At 47.5% G+C, this 27,604-nt stretch overlaps 1 long non-coding RNA gene across 1 annotated transcript in view; it reads right to left on the bottom strand.

Annotated features, from left to right (window-relative positions):
- Positions 1 to 665: 665 nt before the first annotated feature.
- The window catches only part of LOC123759122 (uncharacterized), a 196,299-nt gene continuing 169,360 nt past the window's right edge, over positions 666 to 27,604 (bottom strand). Inside the window, exon 3 of the long non-coding RNA XR_011228624.1 lies at positions 666 to 822. This is a non-coding gene — a long non-coding RNA (uncharacterized lncRNA). The remainder of the gene's footprint in view (positions 823 to 27,604) is intronic.

The following is a 27,604-nucleotide window of genomic DNA, read 5'->3' on the forward strand; positions in this document are numbered from 1 at the left end:
TAGGTGTGGTGCTACCTTCAGGTGTGGTGCTGCCTTCAGGTGTGGTGCTGCCTTCAGGTGTGGATCAGCCTTCAGGTGTGGTGCTGCCTTCAGGTGTGGTGCTGCCTTCAGGTGTGGTGCTGCCTTCAGGTGTGGATCAGCCTTCAGGTGTTGTTCCTCTTGGATGATCTTGTCCCTCTCTGTCTCACACCTGTAAGAATGAGTGATATGATTGATGGGAAACAAAGTGCAGGCAAGACAATGGAGGCCAGTAGTAATCAGCTTGTCAGTACACAACTTTTGCCTTTGCTTCAAAAGAGCCAGGATTCCACTATTATTTTTGGGTGATAAGTGCTTCTCTTCAATAGTGTACTTGTTAGGATCCTGTAATATATAAAATATTTAATGGGATTTAAGACATTTACAAATTTGTCTGAAAATATTAAAGAAATTAGAATATATAAACAATTAAATTTTTTTTATAAAAGTTCACATGTAAAAGACACCAGTATATTAAAACCATGGAATTGTCTACCTGTCAAAGCCATAAATAGCAAGACATAAAGTATAAAATTAGTATATATAAGTCTAAAGTTCTGCTGGATAAATGTTTATGAAGAACTGAATTGTAACACACATTTAATTTAAGCTGTTAGCTTACCTTGCTTAGATCTGAAGGGAAAATTCCACATAACTCTTTAGTATGTTCGGTTAAAATCTCTCTCTTCTTCTTGTAATATGTGAGATAATGCAGCATTTCTTGAATGGTATGTTGTTGCTCCTCTCTGGATCTCTTCTGAAGCTCCACATCTTCTACTGCCTTCTTTTTTTGAGCCAGGGACACTAATAAAAGAAGAAAATTTATTTACTGTAAGTAAACTAAAACTCAATTTAATGTAATTACAGTTTAGGTTCTTGCATAATACATTTATTTATTTATTTATATATATACAGAAGGTACATTGGGATTGTGAGGATACATAGCATAGTAATTACAATCTTGTAAAGCCACTAGTACGCGGAGCGTTTCGGGCAGGTCCTTAATCTAAGAAAATTTTAAGTAGGTAAATACTTGCAATATTTATAAAAAATGATAACAGTTACAAAGCAAGAAAAAAATAAAAGATGAGAGAAAATTGTAGGTATATTAAAGCACATAGGTAGCTCAGATTGATTGCAATGACAGCTTGAATGGTAGTTTAACAAAAATTAGTAGGCACAATACAGCATATGGCTAGCACATAAAAGAAGACAGCAATGAACACAATGATAAAGTTGTTTGGGTTAAGTACATAAAGATTGGGTAATTGGGTACATTCCATACATAGTTTATTTTGCAGTATCAACCTGATAAAAACCTACAGATTATGACACTGCGCTTATTTTTACAAATAGTAGTGATGATATTTGTCTTTAAAAATAAACAAAGCTTATCCATTATGCATGCTAAATGTTACTTGTCTTGATAATGCCAAATTGTAACCCCTGATAAAATAAGATGTATTTACATACCATTTTTGCTATGATGAGGCAGTAAATTGTGCCATGGCAGGATACCTTCTATTGCATCCTTTTCACTGAGAGTTTCAGAGTTTTCACTATTGTAGGTTTTTATGAAGCCTTGAAGCTTTTTCCTGTCACACTCATTTTTGTGCTGGAGTGAACATCGCATTTTACTGAATGCTGCAAATAAAGTCTTTTTGGCTGAAAGTTTTAAAGTTGTTACGAAATTTTCCTTATCCTTTACCTACATATAAATTATAGACAAGAGGTAAACAGAAAATGCTTCAGAGTTAACAAAGACAAATAGTAGGCCTACCTACATGAGTGGCAATCAGATTTTTGCGATGCCTAATAGAGTCTGCAACTGCCTCGATAGAATATTTGATGTTCTTCGAGGTTGTTCCAGTGTTGAACTCCAACTCCTTACAAATCATTTGTAGGTCAGATCGCCATTCTTGAATCAATGACTTTTGAACATCAAGTTTGTCGATCTCATTTGAAACTGTTATTTCCGTCTCTCTGGCCTATTTGAAAATATAATAAATTTAATGAACAAATCACATTAACCGTGATGAGTGGTTCGAACCTCTGGGCTTGGCATTCCCAGATGCTTGCTCTAGTCGAATGTGCCACAACATGGTCAAAAGAATTGCAACCTAGGCTACTACTGCACCCACAATTCATTTTTTCTTTATTATGCAGCCCCTTACCCATTCCATGGACGGTTGTGCATGCAGTTCCCCATGCACCTGGTCTATGTCCTCCAGTAGTTCTACATCTGATGGACCTTTCAATACACATAGAATTCATATTATTTTGATATATCAATACATGGAGAAAGACACTGAAATGGGGGCATGAAAGGCAGAACTACTGAATGACAGAGACCGAGTTCAATGGAGGGAATTGCGTGAAACCTGTTTGGCTTCAGTGGAAGCCTTGGGATTCTTGTGGGTGCAGTAGTATTCCAAGTTGCAATTCATTTGACCATGTCGTAGCGTAGTGGACCAGAGCATGCATCTGAGAACACTCAGTGCATGGGGTTCGAACCCTCATCACAGTTCCTGTGATATATCACGATACTGTGATTTCTCTGTGTACACATTTGATATTACTTTGAATCATGCATTTACGTTAATAAAATTAAATGCTATATACTTTACACAAATTAACCTTATTGTTATATTGCAAAAGTTCAAGCAGTTAATTCAAGGAAATGGTAGCTAATTTATAATGGAAAATATATGTAGTACATGATCTGAACCGATAACTAACCTATAAATGCATTATAATACCTTTCACATATAAATACATTGATGGATGGAAAATGACAATGTCCAATCGAACAGCATTGCTCTGCTTTCTCCTTAATTAATCTCTGCATTTTTTGAATGTGAAACCGTAAAGGACTTTAGACCTCCTGGCCTCTTGTACCACCAAGTGTGTAACTATTTTATTGACTCAGGTGTTCTGGACGACATCCTAACAATTTATCCAATATTTGCTTGTCCATTTTAAAGAATGAAGAACAATTTTATTTATATTACTTCTAAGCTGCATCACTTATGAACCCATCCCTGCCCTTGTGTGGCAGTGCACAGTAGAAAGTTGTTTTCACATATCCATACATTAAAACATTGATTGTAACCATGATATATATGTGCTTCCGCCTACAGTTTAGACCTATTGTCTTATGTATGACCCTCTGTCCTGCGTGACAGTGAATACCAGCATTATCCTCACCTTAAGAGGACTTAATTGAAATCCTCAGATTAGGCAAAATTGTAATTAATTTTGTTAATTATATTTCGACCACCTACCGACCCTGTGGGCGGCAGTGGACCCCCTACCGACCCTGTGGGCGGTAGTGGACCCCCTACCGATCCTGTGGGCGGTAGTGGACCTCCTACCGACCCTGTTGGCGGTAGTGGACCCCCTACCGACCCTGTGGGCGGCAGTGGACCCCCTACCGACCCTCTGGGCGGTAGTGGACCCCTACCGACCCTGTGGGTGGTAGTGGACCCCCTACTGAACTTGTGGGCGGTAGTGAACCCCATACCGACCTTGTGGGCGGTAGTGGACCCCCTACCGACCCTGTGGGCGGTAGTGGACTCCCTACCGACCCTGTGGGTGGTAGTGGATCCCCTACCGACCTTGTGGGCGGCAGTGGACCCCCTACCGACCGTGTGGGCGGCAGTGGACCCTATATACTAATCTTGTGGGCGATACAGGGCCATATACTCATCCTATGGGCGGCAATGGAAGCCATACACATCCAGTAGGCCTTATTGGACCCCATACCCATCCTATGGGTGGTATTGGACCCCATACCCATCCTGTGGGTGGTAGTGGACCCCATAACCATCCTGTGGGTGGTATTGGACCCCATACCCATCCTGTGGGTGGTAGTGAACCCCATACCCATCCTGTGGGTGGTATTGGACCCTATACCCATCCTGTGGGTGGTATTGGACCCCATACCCATCCTGTGGGTGGTATTGGACCCCATACCCATCCAGTGGTTGGTATTGGACCCCATACACATCCTGTGGGTGGTATTGTACACCATACCCATCCTGTGAGTGCTATTGGACCCCATACCCATCCTTTGGGTGGTATTGGACCCCATACCCATCCTGTGGGTGGTGGTGGACCCCATACCCATCCTGTGAGTGGTGGTGGACCCAATACCCATCCTGTGGGTGGTGGTGGACCCAATACCCATCCTGTGGGGTGGGTTTCGGCACCATACCCATCCTGTGGGTGGTGATGCACCCCATACCCATCCTGTGGATGATAGTGGTCACCATACCATCCTTTGGGTAGTTGTGGGCCAAAACCCATCCTGCAAGTGGTATAAACCCCTTTCCCACCTAATAAGTGGTAGAGGACCCTATACCTATCCTACAGTGATAGTAGACACCATTCTATCCTGTTTGCAGTAGTTTACCCCATACACATGCCACTGTAACATAGTTTTCTGTGGACGTTCCGACATACGTTCTTTATACATTTTTAAAGCAGAAACTAGTGTACTCATCTAATTGTGCTTGCAGGGGGTTGAGCTGTGGCTCCTTGGTCCCGCCTCTCAACTATCAATCAACTGGTGTACAGGTTCCTGAGCCCATTGGGCTCTATCATATCTACATTATAAACTGTGTATGGAGTCAGCCTCCACCACATCACTGCCTAATGCATTCCACAGTGTTTACAAGACGGTCGACGGGTGAGGACGTCGTTCCGTTGCTCTCGTCTCGCCTGCACCCTTTGTCAGGGTAACACCTCTGCAACATATCGCATCCTACACATCTCCTCCCATGCTGGGTACTGAGATGGAGAATCGGTCAACAGGAGAACTGGCTACTCCCCACGGCAATATTTACACGGACACAAACTCAGAAAGCAGGCAGCCAGTTGAGTAATTTTCAAGAAGTTCTAACCAGGGGACAGAAGAAACGGAGAAGACAGGATGTAAGGCGTAGTGTTAACAGTGTACCTAACGGAAACGACAAGAGAATGAGGAACGACGCTGAGACTGATCAAACCAGAGTCGAGGAACGGACAGAACGATGTGAGGAAGGTGAGGGTCAGCGGAGGTGGAGGCTTCTCTTCCCTGCCTCATGCACACTGGCCTACCACCACAAGCTGCTGTGGACAGTCAAACTTGGAAGAGAACACCGCAAGTTCGAGCCCCTGCTGAAGGAAGGTGTGAACAGACCTTACTTAACGGTAGGTTCTTTGGAGGCAGTTGTATATCTTACCCAGCAATTAGGATATGAAGGAATTGTTATGGAAATACCGGAGGAGAACGAGAAGCTGACGAAGGTAATTATCTACAAATTCCCCCAGATTCTGGACCCCGAATTCATCCTCGACGACCAACGATTTGTGTGGGCCAAGCGTCACCTTATCAAAGGTGAAGCTAGGAATCTGGTGGTGGCTCTAGTGAGAGGTGAAGTTCCCGAGAAAGTGTTCATCACCGGGGCTGGCTACAGGCATGTAGCAAAGTATGTGGAAGAGCCCATAATATGCCTGAAATGCTGCAGATGAGGGCATAAATCCTGGAGCTGTCAACATGATCCACGATGTCGTTTCTACGGAAAGTCTCACCTCTCTAATGTGTGTAGAAACAGACTTAATCTGGGTGAGAAAATAGTTCCCAGATGCTGCAATTGTGAAGGTGTTCACAATGCCAGCTCGGCTGTGTGTAGCAAGAGGCCGAGTATGGATGTTCCCCGGCCGGTGAATGTTATAGAGCAAGCAAGAGCTCTTACCCAGACACCGGGAGCACAGCAGAGCAGTCTGCCCCAAACAGCGCCAATGAACCGGAAGAATGCGTGGATAGAGTCAATTTTACTTCGTCAGGCTCAAGCAACAAGCAGCCACGCCACCACTCAGGACTCCGGCAGTGACACTGTAACGGTGAGTGAAGTGGTTACTGGGACTCAGAGAGAGTGCCATAATGGTATTACACAGTATTACACAGAAGAGTTAGGGGAGACATGATCACCACATTCAAGATTCTCAAGGGAATCGACAGGGTTGATGAAGACAGGCTATTTAACACAAGGGGCACACCCACTAGGGGACACAGGTGGAAACTGAGTGCCCAAATAAGCCACAAAGATATTAGAAAGAACTTTTTTAGTGTCAGAGTGGTTGACAAATGGAATGCATTAGGAAGTAATGTGGTGGAGGCTGACTCCATACACAGTTTCAAGTGTAGATATGATAGAGCCCAATAGGCTCAGGAACCTGTACACCTGTTGATTGATGGTTGAGAGGCGGGACCAAAGAGCCAGAGCTCAACCCTCGCAAGCACAACTAGGTGAGTACAACTAGGTGAGTACAGTATTACACAGCACACCAGGCTAAAAACAAACTCCAAAATAGCACCTGCTTATCAGTTTACAACCAAAATGTTAGATCACTTGGTAAACATTTTGACGATATAAATGCATTACTCACAGCACTAGGTACTAACTTATCGTTCATTATTTTAACAGAAACTTGGCTAAGTAAAGACTATACCCAACTCTACAACTTAGCTGGTTATAAAGCCATTCATAACTGTAGGCCTAATAAAAAAGGTGGGGGCACAGCTATATATTACCGAGATACATTTATCTGTAACAGTGTTATTAGTGACAAAGATGACTACTGTGAATAAACTTTTGCTCATTTTACAATTAAATCCCTTAAATCCTCCTTGACTATTGGAGCCATCTATAGATTTCCCAATACTAACATAGCTTCATTCTCAGATAACCTAAGGAATCTTATTATAAACAACAATCTCAACAATAACCACATCATTCTGGGAGGAGACTTCAATATTGACCTGGGTCAACAAAATTGCTCTCAAGTTGACAATTTCCGTAACAGCATGCACTCCTGTATGCTAATCCCCACAATCACCAAGCCCACCCGAGTCACTCAAACAGCTGGCACTACCTTGGATCACTTATGGACTAATATAACAGCTCCCCATACATCTGGGGTAATTTATGACAGAACAACTGACCACTATCCTACCTTAGTAGGATAGTGGTCAGTCAGTTGTCTTAGTAGGATATCCTATCCTACCTAATTTCATCTTCGTAGTTTCCTACACTGAGCTTTAAATTTGCTCTGTATCTAGTGTTACGCAATCTCCCAATCCTTATGTACTTAATCCAAACCATTTTATCATTGTGTTCATTGCTGTTTTTTATGTGCTAGCCATATGCTGTATTGTGCCTATTAATTTTTATTAAACTACCATTCAAGATGTCATTGCAATCAATCTGAGCTACCTATGTACTTTAATATGCCTACAATTTTCTCTCATCTTTTATTTTTTTCTTGCTATGTAACTTTTATCATTTTCATAAATTTTGCAGGTAAATATCTACTTAAAATTTTCTTAGATTAAGGACCTGCCTGAAACGCTGCGCGTACTAGTGGCTTACAAGAATGTAATTACTATACTATGTATCCTTACAATCCCAATGTACCTGTGAGCCTCTTGTTGATCACTTGTGACACAAAGATTATTGATGTGTGTATTTCGGTGGGTGATTAGATATGTATGTGTATGTATATATGTATACGTATATATATATATATATGTGTACATGTATGTATGAGAGTGTATACATGTATATAACAATAATAATCTTGTAACTAGCGTCAAAAATTGTTATTTGTTTAGCTAAACGAACTAGAGGGTTTGATCCAGCAGCTGCTGGCCCAGCTGGTGGTGTTCCAGCTGAGCATGCCCCTGGGGGCCAAGCACAGCTGCTGACGTGCCGACTGTTGTGGTCCCAGCCGATGAGCCAGCAGCTGCAGGCTCAGCTGACGGTCTTACAGCTGAGCATGCCTTGTAATTAATCATTGTGATTATTGTTAATTAATTGTTTGCAGCTGAAGGTCCAGCCCGTATAATAGTAGTGTCAAATAATTATTAGTAGCTAATAATAGCAGCTGAAGGCTCAGCTGGTGGTGTTGCAGCCGAGCATGCGCAGTCACTCTCGTTATTTTTATGTACGATTTCTGTTCTTTACATTTGTCATTCTTTATATTCCTTTCTAATTTATGCATTATATATTGTTTGTTTGTTTCTCGGGCCAGACCCTGCTGCTGAGGTGCCGGCTCACGTAGTCCATGCAGATGATCCAGCAGCTGAGGGCCCAGCTGGTAGCGTTACGGCCACTGGGCGAGGCCCAGCTGTTGGGCCAGCTGGTGGTGTGCCAGATGTGCTTGACACCTTTGGGGCCTAGCCTAGCTCCGGATGTCCCGGCTGACGAGTTTTCAGCCAATGACCCAGCAGCTGAGGCTCCGGAAGGAGGTATCCAGTCAACGATGTCCCAGCTGCTGAAGTAGACATCTAGCGGCGTCCAACCGAAGATGCCGCAGCTGCAATGGTCCAGCTGCCAAGGCTACAGATGGCGTGTCCCAGCCGAGGAATTTCACGAGAGAAGAAGGGAAGACCGCATTTTCTCTACATTCTTAATAATAATTTCGTTACAGTTCTAATTCGTCTTGACGAGCGTAAATGGTCCCGCAGTTCCCCCACTCAGTTCCCAGCAAACACAAATCATCTACACAACGTTCGCCTATCTCTTCCCATAGGTGTGGGAATGATTTGCATTGAGAATGGTGCAGGAGAGCCTTTGAGAAACTTTTACTCAAAAAATCCAAACACAAAGGTTTAATTATAAATTGTTTTTCTACAATTATTTTCTTCCAAATGTAAAACAAATAGTTTTTACATGTTTAAATATAAAATTTATGGTGTTTTTTTGTAAAATTCATTAATAAATTGTGAATGATATATATTGGCTGAGTGAAACCTTTAAAATCCATTTAGTTATAATATGAACAGAAAAAGTAGTTTTCCAAATTTTCTAAAAATCGCTCTTTTTAACACAATTTGACTCCTTATGCATTCCACTAAACACTAATATCATGTTTAAATATATAATTTATGTATTATTCCCTAAGATAATTTATATAAATTATAAAAGTTGCTGGAAAGTGGTGAGAAAGAATCTGAAAACGTTTTGTTGTCTTATATTGGCGTGTTCTTATTAACTAGAGTGAGTAAGAGTGAGCGAGAGTGGGTAAGAGTGAGTAAGAGTGACTGAAGGTGAGTGAGAGTGCCAGAGAGTGTGTAAGTGGGAGTAAGAGTGAGTATAAGTAAGAGTGACTGAGAGTGAGTAAGAGTGACAGAGTGAGTAAGAGTGAGAGTAAGGGTGACAGAATGAGTAAGAGTGAGAGTAAAGTGATTGAGAGTAAGGGTGAGTATGAGAGTAAGAGTGATTGAGAGTTAGAGTGAGAGTAAGAGTGATTGAGAGTTAGTGAGAGTAAGAGTGATTGAGAGTAAGAGTGATTGAGAGTAAGAGTGATTGAGAGTAAGAGTGATTGAGAGTAAGAGTAATTGGGAGTAAGAGTGATTGAGAGTAAGAGTGATTGGGAGTAAGAGTGATTGGGAGTAGGAGTTAGAGTGAGAGTAGGAGTAAGAATGAGAATAAGAGTGATTGAGAGTAAGAGTGAGTAAGAGTAAGAATGAGAGTAAGAGTGATTGAGAGTAAGAGTGATTGAGAGTAAGAGTGATTGGGAGTAAGAGTGATTGAACATAAGAACATAAGAACATAAGAACAAAGGTAACTGCAGAAGGCCTATTGGCCCATACGAGGCAGCTCCTATTCTATAACCACCCAATCCCACTCATATACTTGTCCAACCCGCGCTTGAAACAATCGAGGGACCCCACCTCCACCACGTTACGCGGCAATTGGTTCCACAAATCTACAACCCTGTTACTGAACCAGTATTTACCCAAGTCTTTCCTAAATCTAAACTTATCCAATTTATACCCATTGTTTCGTGTTCTGTCCTGTGTTGATACTTTTAATACCCTATTAATATCCCCCTTGTTATGTCCATTCACCCACTTGTAAACCTCTATCATGTCGCCCCTAACTCTTCGCCTTTCCAGTGAATGCAACTTAAGCTTTGTTAATCTTTCTTCATATGAAAGATTTCTAATTTGGGGAATTAACTTAGTCATCCTACGCTGGACACGTTCAAGTGAATTTATATCCATTCTATAATATGGCGACCAAAACTGAACTGCATAATCTAAATGGGGCCTAACTAGAGCAAGATATAGCTTGAGAACCACACCAGGTGTCTTGTTACTAACGCTGCGATTAATAAATCCAAGTGTCCGATTTGCCTTATTACGAACATTTATGCATTGATCCTTTTGTTTTAAATTCTTACTAATCATAACTCCCAGATCCCTTTCGCAATCCGACTTCGCAATCACAACACCATCTAGCTCGTATCTTGTAACTCTATCATCATTACCTAACCTCCGAACTTTACATTTATCAGCATTAAACTGCATCTGCCAATCCTTTGACCATTTCAAAACCCTATCTAGATCAACTTGAAGTGATAGTGAGTCCTCCTCCGAATTAATTTCCCTACCGATTTTCGTATCATCGGCAAATTTGCAAATGTTGCTACTCAAACCTGAATCTAAATCATTTATATATATTATAAACAACAGAGGTCCCAGGCATTGGGAGTAAGAGTAAGAGTGAGAGTAAGAGTAAGAATGAGAATAAGAGTGATTGAGAGTAAGAGTGATTGGGAGTAAGAGTAAGAGTAAGAATGAGAGTAGGAGTGATTTGAGAGTAGGAGTGATTGGGAGTAGGAGTGATTGGGAGTAAGAGTGATTGCGAGTAAGAGTAATTGAGAGTAAGAGTATGAAAGTAAGAGTGAGAGAGTGAGTATGAATGGGTAAGGGTGACTGAGAGTGAGTAAGAGTGACAGAGTAAGAATGACAGAGTAAGAGTGATAGAGAGTAAGAGTGACAGAGAGTAAGAGTGACAGAGAGTAAGAGTGACAGAGAGTAAGAGTGACAGAGAGTAAGAGTGACAGAGAGTAAGAGTGACAGAGAGTAAGAGTGACAGAGAAAGAGTGAGTATGAGAGTGAGTAAGGATGACTGAGAGAAAGAGTGAGTAATAGTGCGTAAGAGTGATTGAGAGTTAGAGTGAGAGTAAGAGTGATTGAGAGTTAGTGAGAGTAAGAGTGATTGAGAGTAAGAGTGATTGAGAGTAAAAGTGATTGAGAGTAAGAGTGATTGAGAGTAAGAGTGATTGGGAGTAAGAGTGATTGAGAGTAAGAGTGATTGGGAGTAAGAGTGATTGGGAGTAGGAGTAAGAATGAGAATAAGAGTGATTGAGAGTAAGAGTGAGTAAGAGTAAGAATGAGAGTAAGAGTGATTGAGAGTAAGAGTGATTGAGAGTAAGAGTGATTGAGAGTAAGAGTGATTGGGAGTAAGAGTGATTGAGAGTAAGAGTGATTGGGAGTAAGAGTGATTGGGAGTAGGAGTAAGAATGAGAATAAGAGTGATTGAGAGTTAGTGAGAGTAAGAGTGATTGAGAGTAAGAGTGATTGAGAGTAAAAGTGATTGAGAGTAAGAGTGATTGAGAGTAAGAGTGATTGGGAGTAAGAGTGATTGAGAGTAAGAGTGATTGGGAGTAAGAGTGATTGGGAGTAGGAGTAAGAATGAGAATAAGAGTGATTGAGAGTAAGAGTGAGTAAGAGTAAGAATGAGAGTAAGAGTGATTGAGAGTAAGAGTGATTGAGAGTAAGAGTGATTGAGAGTAAGAGTGATTGGGAGTAAGAGTGATTGAGAGTAAGAGTGATTGGGAGTAAGAGTGATTGGGAGTAGGAGTAAGAATGAGAATAAGAGTGATTGAGAGTAAGAGTGAGTAAGAGTAAGAATGAGAGTAAGAGTGATTGAGAGTAAGAGTGATTGAGAGTAAGAGTGATTGAGAGTAAGAGTGATTGGGAGTAAGAGTGATTGGGAGTAAGAGTGAGAGTAGGAGTAAGAATGAGAGTAGGAGTGATTGAGAGTAGGAGTGATTGGGAGTAGGAGTGATTGGGAGTAAGAGTGATTGAGAATAAGAGTAATTGAGAGTAAGAGTATGAGAGTAAGAGTGAGAGAGTGAGTATGAATGGGTAAGGGTGACTGAGAGTGAGTAAGAATGACAGAGTAAGAGTGACAGAGAGTAAGAGTGACAGAGAGTAAGAGTGACAGAGAATAAGAGTGACAGAGAGTAAGAGTGACAGAGTAAGAGTGACAGAGAGTAAGAGTGACAGAGAGTAAGAGTGACAGAGAGTAAGAGTGACAGAGTAAGAGTGACAGAGTAAGAGTGACAGAGAGTAAGAGTGACAGAGAGTAAGAGTGACAGAGAGTAAGAGTGACAGAGTAAGAGAGTGAGAGTGATTATGAGAGAGTTAAGAGTGTGAGGTGTGAGAGGGTAGCAGGCCAGGGAGGCAGGATGTGTGGTCATAGGCGAGGCCTAGGCCTCGTGATCTCTAATGTTGGTTTTTATATATATGTTGGATTTTTTGTCCTGTTTCAAATTATAATTATTTAGCAGGAATGTAATAAGATATTGCACAGTATTAATGTGACAATAATATATGCATTATTTCCTTGATAATCAAACTTGTTGTTCAAAGATAATATACAATCTTTGAAGGAAACATTTTGAGAGCACGAGCTGGCAACACTGGGCTGGTGGGTGAGAGAGACATATGGTTAGTTGTGCTCAGACCTTCAGTGGTGAAGGGTAAAGTTCTGAGGTTAGGTAATGATGATAGAGTTACAAGATACGAGCTAGATGGTGTTGTGATTGCGAAGTCGGATTGCGAAAGGGATCTGGGAGTTATGATTAGTAAGAATTTAAAACAAAAGGATCAATGCATAAATGTTCGTAATAAGGCAAATCGGACACTTGGATTTATTAATCGCAGCGTTAGTAACAAGACACCTGGTGTGGTTCTCAAGCTATATCTTGCTCTAGTTAGGCCCCATTTAGATTATGCAGTTCAGTTTTGGTCGCCATATTATAGAATGGATATAAATTCACTTGAACGTGTCCAGCGTAGGATGACTAAGTTAATTCCCCAAATTAGAAATCTTTCATATGAAGAAAGATTAACAAAGCTTAAGTTGCATTCACTGGAAAGGCGAAGAGTTAGGGGTGACATGATAGAGGTTTACAAGTGGATGAATGGACATAACCGGGGGGATATTAATAGGGTATTAAAAGTATCAACACAGGACAGAACACGAAACAATGGGTATAAATTGGATAAGTTTAGATTTAGGAAAGACTTGGGTAAATACTGGTTCAGTAACAGGGTTGTTGATTTGTGGAACCAATTGCCGCGTAACATTGTGGAGGTGGGGTCCCTCGATTGTTTCAAGCACGGGTTGGACAAGTATATGAGTTTGATTGGGTGGTTATAAATAGGAGCTGCCTCGTATGGGCCAACAGGCCTTCTGCAGTTGCCTTTGTTCTTATGTTCTTATGTTCTTATGTGTGTCCCAGCTGGCCGCCACCAGCCGCCACCCGCCGCCACCAGCCGCCACCCGCCGCCCACCACCAGCCGCCACCACCCACCACCCACCACCAGCCGCCACCCACCACCAGCCGCCACCCGCCACCACCCACCACCAGCCGCCACCTGCCACCACCCACCACCAGTTGCCACCCGCCGCCACCCACCACCCACCACCAGCCGCCACCCGCCACCCACCACCAGCCGCCACCCGCCACCCACCACCAGCCGCCACCCACCACCAGCCGCCACCCGCCACCACCCACCACCAGCCGCCACCCGCCACCACCCACCACCAGCCGCCACCCGCCACCAGCCACCGCCACCCACCACCGCCACTCACCACCCGCCGCCACCACCCACCACCCGCCACCCACCACCAGCCGCCACCCGCCAGCACCCACCACCAGCCGCCACCCGCCACCACCCACCACCAGCCGCCACCCGCCACCACCCACGACCAGCCGCCACCCGCCACCACCCGCCACCAGCCGCCACCCGCCACCAGCCACCGCCACCCACCACCGCCACTCACCACCCGCCGCCACCACCCACCACCAGCCGCCACCCGCCACCAGCCACCGCCACCCACCACCGCCACCCGCCGCCACCACCCACCACCACCACCCACCACCACCAGCCGCCGCCGCCACCACCACCCACCACCACCGCCGCCACCACCCATCACCGCCGCCGCCGCCACCACCCACCACAGCCGCCGCCGACACCACCGCCACCACCCACCACAGCCGCCACCACCACCCACCACCACCACCACCACCCACCACCGCCGCCACCACCAGCCGCCACAAGCCGCCACCGCCCGCCACCGCCCGCCACCAGCCGCCATCACCACCACCACCACCACCAGCCGCCATCACCGCCACCAGCCGCCACCAGCTGCCACCACCAGCCGCCATCACCACCACCACCACCACCAGCCGCCATCACCGCCACTAGCCGCCACCAGCTGCCACCACCAGCCGCCATCACCACCACCACCACCACCAGCCGCCATCACCGCCACCAGCCGCCACCAGCTGCCACCACCACCAGCCGCCACCACCACCACCACCACCAGCCGCCATCACCGCCACCAGCTGCCACCACCACCAGCCGCCATCACCGCCACCAGCTGCCACCACCACCAGCCGCCACCACCAGCCGCCACCACCGCCACCACCACCTGCCACCAGCCGCCACCACCGCCCGCTATCAGCCGTCACCGCCCGTTGCCACAGTCGCCACCGCAAGCCGCCACCGCCAGCCGCCACCAGCCCCCCCCACCGCCGATCGTCACCACCCACCACAGCCGCCGCCGCCCGCCACCGCCCGCCACCGCCCGCCACCGCCCGCCACCACCCACCACAGCCGCCACCACCCACCACCCGCCGCCACCACCCACCACCACCAGCCCCCGCCGCCACCACCCACCACCACCAGCCGCCGCCGCCACCACCACCACCCACCACCACCGCCGCCACCACCCACCACCACCAGCCGCCGCCGCCACCACCACCCATCACCACCGCCGCCACCAGCACCCACCACCACCGCCGCCACCACCCACCACTGCCAGCCGCCACCACTCATCACAGACGCCGCCACCCGCCACCGCCCGCCACCACCGCCAGACACAGCCGCCAGTGTCCGCCACCGCCGCCACTGTCCGCCACCGCCGCCACTGTCCGCCACCGCCGTCACTGTCCGCCACCGCCGCCACTGTCCAACACTGTCCGCCCGCCGCCTCCACTGTCCGCCCGCCGCCTCCACTGTCCGCCCGCCGCCTCCACTGTCCGCCCGCCGCCTCCACTGTCCGCCCGCCGCCTTCACTGTCCGCCCGCCGCCACCACTGTTCTTCGCCCGCCGCCGCCACTGTCCGCCCGCCGCCGCCACTGTCCGCCCGCCGCCGCCACTGTCCGCCCGCCGCCGCCACTGTCCGCCCGCCGCCACTGTCCACCACCGCCGCCAAAGCCGCCACGGTCCGCCCGCCGCCACTATCCGCCACAGCCGCCACTGTCCGCCCGCCGCCACTGTCCGCCCGCCGCCACTGTCCGCCTGCCGCCGCCACGGTCCGCCCGCCGCCACTATCCGCCACCGCCGCCACTGTCCTCCCGCCGCCACTGTCCGCCCGCCGCCACTGTCCGCCCGCCGCCGCCCTGTCCGCCCGCTGCCACTATCCGCCACCGCCGCCACTGTCCGCCCGCCGCCACTGTCCGCCCGCCGCCACTATCCGCCACCGCCGCCACTGTCGGCCCGACGCCACTGTCCGCCCGCCGCCACTATCCGCCACCGCCGCCACTGTCCACCCGCTGCCACTATCCGCCACCGCCACCACTGTCCGCCACCGCCACCACTGTCTGCCACCGCCACCACTGTATGCCACCGCCACCTCTGTCCGCCCGCCGCCACCACTGTCCGCCCGCCGCCACCACTGTCCGCCCGCCGCCACCACTGTCCGCCCGCCGCTTCCACTGTCCGCCCGCCGCCACCACTGTTCGCCCGCCGCCACCACTGTCCGCCCTCCGTCGCCACTGTCCGCCCGCCGCCGCCACTGTCCGCCCGCCGCCGCCACTGTCCGCCCGCCGCCACTGTCCACCACCGCCGCCGCCACTGTCCACCACCGCCGCCAAAGCCGCCACGGTCCGCCCGCCGCCACTATCCGCCACAGCCGCCACTATCCGCCACCGCCGCCACTGTCCGCCCGCCGCCACTGTCCGCCCGCCGCCACTATCCGCCACCGCCGCCACTGTCCGCCCGCCGCCACTATCCGCCCGCCGCCACTGTCCGCCCGCCGCCGCCACTGTCCGCCCGCCGCCACTGTCCGCCCGCCGCCACTATCCGCCACCGCCGCCACTGTCCGCCACAGCCACCACTCTCCGCCGTACAGCCTCCCCTCTCTCCGTTAGTAAATAATTATAATTGTTAGTAAATAATAAAAGAAATATAAATTATTAGATTTTTTTACCCTTAAATTGGTTTTAATATTTAAATTGAAAATAATAATATAATATAAAATATAATAAAAATAATATAATATAAAATATAATTTAATTTCAAGAAATTTAACTTTAAACACAAAGATGTGAAAAGGGTTCAGATTATTGGCTCAAACCTTTCATAAGAGATTCATATTGGTATATGAATGGATTATGAATGACTCATGTTAGGAGTGTAAAGTTGCCACAACATCTCAAATTAGTGTTAGATACATATGTCTTGGTTATAAGTTTTGGAAACCTATTTAAGTCCACACACAATATCGTATCTGATACGATAAAGCAAACGTTTCCAATACTTTCAAATACTTTCCAGATATGTTGTGGCAACCTAAAATTGTTTGCTGGGGTTATGCTGGGGCTTCATTCAATTCTACCCATTCCTGCCTTACGCAACAGGTGTCGCATCCACTTATCACCACTCTCGCAGCCTAAGTTGCCAGCAGTACGCTTTGATGCGGGTCCCACGCACCTGTGCCTTTGCTTTTCACGTTACCTCTGCACACCAGCTCCTGCCCACCCTTACTGCTTTAATACTTCCAGATCCACAATTGACCGAGGACGAGGAAAGCCTGTGATGATGGACCACGGCTCTCATGCCCACCGTGCGAGGTATCCTGGGAGGTGACCGACACGCTTCTAAGCCGACACCTCCACTCCACACCCGCGGGGCTCACCACAGTGACAATGACCAACACGGGGTCGACCCTGGGGAGTCAGCCTCGGAGTGGACGGCGTTCACATTCCCACACCCGCCCTGGGGCCAGCCTTCCAGGACTGGTCTCTGTGAGGGCGGGCTACTACGACGAAGATATAAACGGGATCGACCAGTCATTCGCCATGGTGGAAAGCGCTCCCTGCATGGAGTACAAACCCGGCAGTAGGTACTCCTCCAAGGGCACAGTCGGTGGGCCAACCAGCTTCTGCTCCACGGCTCGTCAAGATGGAGCTCCGTCGGCCCACCAAGCGAGCTGCGTCTGTTAGCAGCATCTGTCTAGTAGACCCGGAATGGTACCTTTTTCAGTCAAGAAAACCTGATTGTTTTTTAATGGCCTCTCCGGGCGTACGGGCACGCTTACGGCCACGGTAACGAGAAGTCATGTTCCTACTTAGAGCAGCCAGCTTCCGCTCGCCCTTCGGGGGTGGGGGTTCCGCGTCACTGGCCCTCACAGGATTGGGGGCGCTCCGACGGAACCCTCAAAGTGATAAGCCAAGAATACGAGATCTCTCTTCATTGTATTTGATTTAATCATTATAACGGCTATCCAATAATTTTATTTCTGTATAATAATTTATGGTTATTCACTAATCATTATTAGTCACCATAATTAATTCCACTTTAATCATCTATTTATTCGTTATAATGAGCTACTAGGCTTCCTCATTTGAGGATTATCAATTATTAAATCACTAATTATGACTATTATTAATTAATTATTTGTTTAAATAATTAATTATTATTATTATTATTATTATAAAATAAACAAGTCCCCCACTCAGTGAGCGTTTTCTTCCAACCGCAGAATTAATGTACATATATGTAAAATAACGTCAAAGGTCTTTATTTCAGAATAAAGACAGATGTAGACGATAATGTAAATACATTTCAAGGAAAACATATCTTAAATGAAAGCAAAGATATGGTCAAATAAATAGCCAATACCACACCATCGCCAGTGTCCGGACACATGAATAGTCGCATTAGGTGAAAGGAAATGTACCCAACCATTTCCATTTACGCGACCAGTTTCCGTTCTTATGTTATTACTTACATTTACTGAAATTTATCATCATCATCATTTACAGAAATAAATTAACATAAAAATGTAGTAATTTTAATACACAAAACAGAAGTAGATATGTATGTAAATTATGACGCAGGATAGGATCACTATTGCAGAACTATTCGCATACTTTGCGTCATTATATACAGTACTGGAATTTAAAAAAAATCGCGTAATTCAGAGATAACACCATCATTGGTGTCCAAGAAAAGTGTAAGTACTTCATTTATAATGATGTGCTGCCCGAAATCTTAGCGAAGTATCTAAAATTTGCTTACTGTAAGTAATTCATGCAAATGATTGTAAAGCTGCCGCCCAGTTGGGTGGGTGTGGAGCACATGACTGTAAAGCTTCCGCCCAGTTGGGTGGGTGTGGAGCACATGACTGTTAAGCTGCCGCCCAGTTGGGTGGGTGTGGAGCACATGACTGTAAAGCTGCCGCCCAGTTGGGTGGGTGTGGAACACATGACTGTAAAGCTGCCGCCCAGTTGGGTGGGTGTTGAGCACATGACTGTAAAGCTGCCGCCCAGTTGGGTGGGTGTGGAGCACATGACTGTAAAGCTGCCGCCCAGTTGGGTGGGTGTGGAGCACATGACTGTTAAGCTGCCGCCCAGTTGGGTGGGTGTGGAGCACATGACTGTAAAGCTGCCGCCCAGTTGGGTGGGTGTGGAGCACATGACTGTAAAGCTGCCGCCCAGTTGGGTGGGTGTTGAGCACATGACTGTAAAGCTGCCGCCCAGTTGGGTGGGTGTGGAGCACATGAGTGTAAAGCTGCCGCTCAGTTGGGTGGGTGTGGAGCACATGACTGTTAAGCTGCCGCCCAGTTGGGTGGGTGTTGAGCACAAGACTGTAAAGCTGCCGCCCAGTTGGGTGGGTGTGGAGCACATGACTGTTAAGCTGCCGCCCAGTTGGGTGGGTGTGGAGCACATGACTGTTAAGCTGCCGCCCAGTTGGGTGGGTGTGGAGCACATGACTGTTAAGCTGCCGCCCAGTTGGGTGGGTGTAGAGCAAGACTAGTAATTGGACGACTCACCATAGCACCGCCAAAGGATACCTGATCAACCAGGCTGTGACTCATACGTCAAGCTGCGAGCAGCCGCGTCCAACAGCCTGGTTGATCAGTCCAGCAACCAGGAGGCCTGGTCGACGACCGGGCCGCGGGGACGCTAAGCCCCGGAAGCACCTCAAGGTAACCAAGGTAGATGTAAAGTGCCTAGTATAGTGACTTGTGAGCTTCTTGTTGAATCACTTGTGATACAAAGATTATTGATGTGTGTATTTGTGTGGGTGATTGAATATGTATGTGAATGTATATGTATGTATATCAAATCAAATCAAATCAAATCAAATCAAATGTTTATTTAGGTAAGGTACATACATACAAGAGATTTTACAAAGAGTGATGGATTTATAGATAGGACTAGTACATACAATGCCTAAAGCCACTATTACGCAAAGCGTTTCGGGCATGAAAAACTTAAATGACTAAAGCTTAATACTAATTGAGCATAAAGAGTAAAATGAAAACATGGAATGAAAACATAGCTGAAAAAGCAGCACAAATACAATTCTGTCGATAAACAGCGCTCTTTAAAAAAAACAGACATTGGTTGACAATGGAGGGGTAAGGTAGCTGGTTACAGGGAATTTATTAGGTATAGCTTTGTTTTTATCTTAAACTGGTTGAGAGAGGTACAGTCTTTAACATGGTTGGGAAGGTCATTCCACAATCTGGGTCCCTTGATTTGTAGAGCATTTCTAGTTTGATTAAGTCGTACTCTAGGAATATCAAAACTGTATTTATTTCTGGTGTGGTGCTCATGGGTTCTGTTACAACCTTCTATGAAGCTATTTTGAGGTCAGGATTGGCATTACAGTTTAGCGTTTTATATATGTATAATACACATGAGAGAATGTGCAGTGACTTAATGTCTAACATATTTAGAGATTTGAGTAGGGGAACCGAGTGATGTCTGGGGCCAGAGTGGGTTATTGTCCTAGTAGCAGCTTTGTGTTGAGTAATTAGAGGACGTAAATGATTTTGGGTAGTAGAGCCCCAAGCACAAATACCATAGTTGAGATATGGATAGATAAGGGAGTAATAGAGTCACCAGGGCAGGGCGGGGTACATAATATCTGACCTTAGAAAGAATGCCAACAGTTTTTGAAACTTTTTTTTATATATTTAGAATGTGTCCCTGGAAATTCAGCTTGTGGTCGATGAGAATGCCAAGGAATTTGCCATCTAATTTGTTACAAATTTGGGTATTGTTTATTTTGAGATTTATTTGATTAGAGGATTTATTGCCAAACAGAATATAGAAAGTTTTGTCAATGTTAAGGGTGAGTTTGTTGGCAGTTAGCCAAAGATGGACTTTATTTAGCTCAGTATTTACTGTGGCATTTAGAGCAAGGGGGTCAGGACTGGAGTAAATGAAGGCTGTGTCGTCAGCAAATAGAATTGGTTTGAATATATATATATATATATTGCATATATGTATATATGCAATTGACGATCACGAAACAATGATCATTTGTATGCGGAAAATTCCATATTTCATTTCTCTGGATTTTCCTCATATGTACATATATGTACATGTATGTATGATTATGTGTACATGTATATATAACATTAATAATTGTGAAGATTGTTATTTGTCTAAAGATTGTTATTTGCTTAGCTAAACGAACTAGAGAGTTCAGTTCCTGTATCGATTATGTGCCTCCCTAACCCTTTACACCACCGCCCACGGGATGGGTATGGGGTGCATAATAAAGAACAAAAATGAAAAATATTAAGAATTTAATTATAAACCACAATATGTTCTATATCATCAGAAATTCTGAAACATACCATATATTTTCAAATATTTGCAATTACAGTATTTATTTAGGAAATAAGTATTTTAGTTACCCTAGTTAGCTCTGAGAACACACATTATTGCAGCAAGAATTTCTTCCCACTAATCTGAGAGATGCTAAAGAGACCAGTCGCGACCCATTGGACAAGTCATGAACAGCAATCATCTACAGCACCATCTATGTCAGAAGATATTCAAAATGTTCTTGATATCATTGAAAATGTCAATACGAGAACAGAATACATAAGTTGAGTGATGTCAAAGGAATCATTTTGACTGACCGAGCCCCACTGTAAATATGAAGGCCTTGGCATGCTGTGGAAAAGGAGTGGGAGTCCCTGTGCAACGAATGATATACTTGAGTACTGTAAGATCTCTTATTGATTATGCTGCACCTGTCATTTCTTGTTTTGGTAAAGGTAGGATGGGCAAGTTGGAGAAGGTACAAAATGAAGCCATGAGAATTATCTTAGGATGCCCAAGAAATGCTATGATTGAGATAATGAGGATGGAGTTGAATCTGCAGAGTATTGGGGATAGAATTGCAGAGATAAATGTAGCCTCTGCCATTAGATTAATGAGAGTTGTGGGAGCTAATGAATTAATCCTTTCGGTTCAAAAGGTGGGAAGTAATGAACAATGTATGATGAAGAAATAGTCACTGCTTGATCGCAAGCGGGGATTTTTCTGATGGGGGAGAGAGAAACATTTGCGCAGCGCGTCCCGCGGTGTTGCGCGGGCAGTCTGGGGCACGTATAAATACGGGCGCACAGAGGGGCTCTGCCTTCACTTTGCCTGCCCCCGCCGCTGCCCTCGCAACCACTCCCCGGCCGCCCGACTTCGCACGAGATGGACAACACGCCAGCTGCCTCGGTACCTGACCTCTCTCTCACGGACATCCTGGGGCCCTCGACACCCCAGACTGTTCCGGCAGGGCCCTCCTGCCCTACACTTTTAAACCCAAGGTGAGGTTTTCTGTTCAATTCTAGTCAGGTCCTCCCCAGTGCGGCGTGTGCCTAGCGACATCCCCTCGCGGTACGTGTGTGCCGCCTTAGTTAGTTCTTTGGGTTCTCTGCTGTTGTTCCCGGAGAGCTGGGACGCCCTCCTTGGGCCTGTGCCGGGCGCGCCTGTGCCGTGCTGGTCGCGTGGCTGGCTTAGGGTCGGCGTGCCCCGGGCCGCGTCCCTTTGGCCTGCGTTCGGTCTCCTCTCATGTGGGCCCCGTCCAGCCGTGCCCGTCCGTGTCCAAGGGGCCCCGTAGCGCGGCGTGCCCAGGCGCGCGCCCTGCCCGGGGCTCCCGTCGGCGGCCAGGCGTGCCCTTGCCGGCGTCGCCATGTGGCCAGGCGTGGTGGGCCCTACGCCCTTTGTGCTCTGCCTTGGGGCCCTTCCCTCGCCGCCATCGACCACGTGTCTGGTCGTCTGGGCGTGCCTCGGCGTCCTTCCCGCGTTTCCTTCGGGGCTCCCTGTCGCCGGCCCGCCGGGTTCCCTGGGTGTCCCAGGGGGCCAGGTTTCGCCTTGTCCGAGGACATGTGTCGCCGTCGGCGACGGATTGTGGCCAGGTTCGGTCCTGCGCCAGGGGCGCATGTTCTCGGCGGCGGCGACACGTGGCCAGGCGTGGGCGGCCCTATGGCGGGCCCCGCCTTGGGGCCCATGCATGCCTTGCCGGGTCGTCTCGTGCCTGGCCGGCAGGGCGTGCTTCTGCGTCTTTCCTGTTTTTCCCTCGGGTGTTCCCTGTTGCCGGTCTGCCGGCTTCCCTGGGATGTCCCCAGGGGTCGGGTCTCCCTGAGCGGACAAGCGTCGCCCCTGCCGACGACTCGTGGCCAGGTCCGGCCCTCCGCCCGGGCCTGCTACGGGGCACACGCCTGGTCGTGCTGCCACGTGGCACGGCGTTCCATGGCGCGCACGGTTGGGCTGTGTCCCGCCCTTCCTGTTCCCTTTTGGGTGCTAATCCACGTGGCTTTGCGCCACGGCTTCCCACGTCGGGGCTCGGGCTGCCTTGCGCCCGTACGGCCGCACCTGTGTGCGGCCCACCCCCCCCCCCTTTTCGTCTAGGCCCTGAGCATGCCGTGTGGCAGCGCGTGGTTGGTAGGCTGTGGTTGGGGTCTTGCCGTGTGTGGTGTGTTCTCTGCTAGGCACGTCGCCCTCGGACGTCTCGCCCGGCCGTGTTGCCCGGGGTGTTAGCCCCAGGCCCTTCGGTGTCCCGGAGTCCCCAGGTACGTCTTCCCCAGAGTGGCGCCGATCAAGATGTCCCAAGACGTCCGTCGGCCGGTGTAAGTCCGGCATGTAGTCCCCAGACGTACGTCTGGCCGGTGTTGCCCGGTGTGTTATTTCAAGTTTTCCGCCGTCCAGGCCCTCAGGCACGTGCCCTGCTTGCCTGGGGGGTAGCCAGGACCGTTACTCCATGTCCTCCGTCTGGCCGGTGTTGCCGGCAGGTTGGTTCCCAGGCGCTCCACGCCTGGCTGGTGTAGCCTGGTGTGTTTGTCTTAAGCGCCCTGCCCGTCCGTTGTAGCAGGGATTCCTCCTACGTCGTAAGTTCAGCGTTCGTCCGCCTGCCCGTCCGCCTGTGTCGTCTCTTGTTCTTCTTCGTCGGAGGGAGACGCCGGCGTTGGAGCAAGGACCCGAGATCAGCTCGACGATGCCGGCAGGTTTACGTCTAACGGTACGCACCACAGGCCATGGGTTCGGCGTTGCCGCCGGCAATCCAGGATGACTTCGTTATGTCCGTTAAGTCCTCGGCGTCCAGTTCCAGGGGCCGTGCCCTGGACAGGGGGGTGGCCCCCATGTTGCCTGGGGCACGGTATCCTCCAGCAGATGGCGGCGTCGAAGCGTCGTCGGGAACGTCGTATATTTAATGATTCCCATTCTTTGCCTTCCTAAGACACTGTAAATTAAGACTTTCTCACACTTTATATGGAAGGTTTCTTATTTTGTACTAGCAGACATCTCGCGACATGCCTTGCCCTTATTCATATTTATGTTCTACATTTCAGCACTGACATGCCTCTGCTTTCAGATCACCTCGGATTCATTTTGCCACCAGCCTAACTTATTTTACTCAGGCACTTGTAGCCTTGTGCATGTCGCACGTTCAAATCTTTGCGTTCGCTGTGTTACAGTATGCTTGTTCACTTTTCCTTGTCTTACGTCATTAAGTAAAGTCAGCCAGGATGTCCTATTTGCAGAGTTATAAGTAAAATATTAAGTAAAGTCAGCCAGGATGTGCTATTTGCAGAGTTACTAAGTAAATTATTAAGTAAAGTCAGCCAGGATGTGCTATTTGCAGAGTTACTAATTACTAGTCTTTTGCTGGGTTACCGTTATGCTTCTCCCCTCCTGTCTAGGTATGTTTAGGTATGGCTAGCGGTGCGCGAGCCGCGGCTTATCGGTTGCCCCCCCCCCTGGTTCCCTGTTTACTCGGTCTCGCCCTCTTCCGCATTCTTCCATCCCATTCTACGATTGTCGCCTCTCGCTTTTGAGCCTATGTCCTTTCTCAGACCGGGTTGTGTGCCGTCCAGCGCGCCTCGGCGACGTTATCTCCTCTTCGGCCCTCTGTCATTTCCGCCCCCCCCCAGCCGTGCGGGCTCGCCTGTGGGAAACGTCCCCTTGGTTCCTCCTACGTCTGCTTATCTGTTAAATTTGTTATTGTTGGACTCGCAATTATGATTTGTATTTATTACTAAAAATTTTTCCCGCAATTTACACTTTGCTTAAGTTTCACGTTCAATTTGTTATATTAAGGGACTTTCAATTAGGATTTGTATTAATCTAGTGCTTTGCCTCTGTGCCATTAAGTTAATTTCAGCTAGGATACGCTAGTTGCAGTGCATTCGGGTGGGGTCCCCCCCCCCCCACATTTTTTCCTCCGGTTATTTCGTCCTATTACACTCGTTTCCCTCATTATATATTCTAAATATTGCGCATTATATTTGACCACCCTTTCTTCATCGTATCGACAGTACACTAACATACATTTGGAATGCTACCGAGTTTAGCATGGCCTCGCGCACGGTGTCATGCAAAATCTGGCCATTCGGCCTTCCTTTCGGCAAGCTCAAGCCAGTCAGTTAGCATGATGACGGCCAGCATGTTGTTGGCCAGCAGCAGACAGCTGTTGTTGGCCAGCAGCAGCCAGCATGCTGTTGGCCATACAGTCGCTAACGTTCTTTGGCCATCCGGCCTTCTGGGCTATTTTACTCTTCTTGTTCCTTCGCCTTTGTTGTTTCCTACTACGTAATAGTATTCTATTTAATTTTACCTCATCTATCATTAGGTTAGGGGCCTTACCTCCAACCGCTATTCCTTCCCCTGCGCTCTGCCCACTTGGCGCTCAACGCCAGCTTCGTCTGTTCCCTTTTTTCGCAGCCACGACAAGCCGGAACCCCCCCCCCCTCCTCACCCTACTGCGGCGAGGAAGAGAACGCGAGCCGGATATTCCTCTGATCACCATAACAACGCACGCAGCGGTGCCGGGATGCAGCCGCCCAGGGCCTACGTTAATACTATTATCTTCCCTTTATTTGCTGGGCTATATGGTAGTATTAATATTATTCCGTATCGTTACTGTCATTCCAGTATTATTTTATTAAAAATATAAATTGTTATTATGGTTTGGCGTTGCTTTCTTAATTTCTTCCATTCTGCGGCACTTGCCGTCATCGGTTATTTACGATATTACATTGTATTCTTCATTGTACGATTATTTACGACATTGTATTCTTATTATTATCCTTATTACAGTTACTGAATGGCAGTTCCCTGCCGTCGATTTCACTTTGCTCCTGTTCTAAAGATGTAGCCGAAGTTCACGGCGTACTAGCTGCGGCTCGCAGACGCTCATTGACAACACAAGACTACACTCAGCGGCCACTTAAGGCAGACTCCTTGGCTTCTATCCAGCCCAATCACCCGTCTGGAGGCAGAGATGGGATAGAGACCAAGGGTAATGTTCCCCGCTCACATTGTACATCCGCTTAGGACACAAGCATGTTATAGATTTGGCTTTAAGAATTGGTTCTTATTCCATTTTATTGTTTATGTATATGTTGCTTAGTTGTATATACCCGTTCTTGGTATATGTATTGTTTATATTCAAGATTTATAGTGTTTCGTATTACCCTGTTATAGTTGCTTTGTGCTTCCTTGCTGTTCTCCTACTGGCTTTCTCCCACCTTTGCTCTTAGCAAAGGTACTTCCCCCTTCCGTTTGCTGGAAGATTCTTAGAATTGTTAGCCCCCTTCATTGCTACAGTATAATTATTCGGAAAGCTCTTTATTCATCCAGGATTGTTAATTAAGGATTCTCTTAATTCCTGCTGCCGGGCTCCCTCCCCCCGTTTTTCGTCTCCGTATTGATTCAGCTAGGGTTTCCCTCTCGTCTGTGCTCTTGCCTGTCACGATAACACTGCACGCCGCTTCTGCCCACCCTTACTGCCTTATATCTTTCAGCCCGGGGGAGGTGAGCTACGCGACAAAAAATCGACGCACGCACCGACTGGACCAGGTATCGCTTACATGGTCAGGAATCAACACTCTTCGGATCCTACAAGCACAGATCCTACAAGCGCCCCTGTCACCAGGCGAGATTTCTCCAGGATCCTACGCGCTGCCCTCTCGGCGCTAGGCTTGCCTTCAGATGACTACGCTCTGCACCCAGCTGTCTCGGGACGGGCTCGCCACATCAGAAATAATGGCAGACGGCAGGCGGAAGAGTAGTGCTCTCACATCCTACGTCAGACGGGACGTTGTTGCTCTGCCACTTTGAGTGCCTCACGCGGCCAGCTGGCACTCGCCCTTCGGGGGGGGGGGGGGGGGGGTCCGGCCGCTGGCCTGCGGTGGGGGTGCAGCGCCGGTCCCCAAGTGTCCCGCTGTCCGCAGCTAATACTTTGCCCAGTCTAGGTGCTAGTAAGCCCTACTTGTAGTCACACCCCCTTCTCCTTATCCATTAGGCCTTTTACGGCCTCTTGGCCGGGTACATTACGTGTTATGTGGTCTCACTTATTAGTTATTCTTCGTGTCCTGCCTGTTATATCCTAGTGTTATATAATTACTACACATTTGCACTCGGCCTTAATTCTAGTACCAGTTAACCTTTAGGTTTCTGCAGAATTAGTTTCCATGTCACTATAGGCTAAGGTCTCATACTTACTACGGGTGTATCTTTTAACCCAGCAAACATTTTCATGTTTTTAAAACATCCTAAAAACGACATTTCATTGTTTTCAGCACGTTTATAATTACGTTTAGAAAAGGTTTTTTGAGAACTTTTATATACAACCTTAGAACGTAAATAATTAACATTTCTAAAAACTTTTTTATAATCTTTTAATTACCTACATTAAAACGTTTAGGGTAAATTAGGGTATAATAATTTTTTAATTAATATCTGAAATAAAAAGGGAGAGAAAGAAAGAAGACATATCTAAGAAAGAAATGGACATCCTATATATGTATGTGTAAATTACAAATAAATAGGGTACAAAAAGAGAATTAAAATATTATATTTATTTAATTAAGAATGAGTAATACAACAAAATATATGTAATAGCTCGAAATATATAGACTATATCTAT

The sequence above is a fragment of the Procambarus clarkii genome, chromosome 15 (genome assembly GCF_040958095.1).
Source record: "Procambarus clarkii isolate CNS0578487 chromosome 15, FALCON_Pclarkii_2.0, whole genome shotgun sequence".
Classification (NCBI taxonomy): Eukaryota; Metazoa; Arthropoda; class Malacostraca; order Decapoda; family Cambaridae; genus Procambarus; species Procambarus clarkii.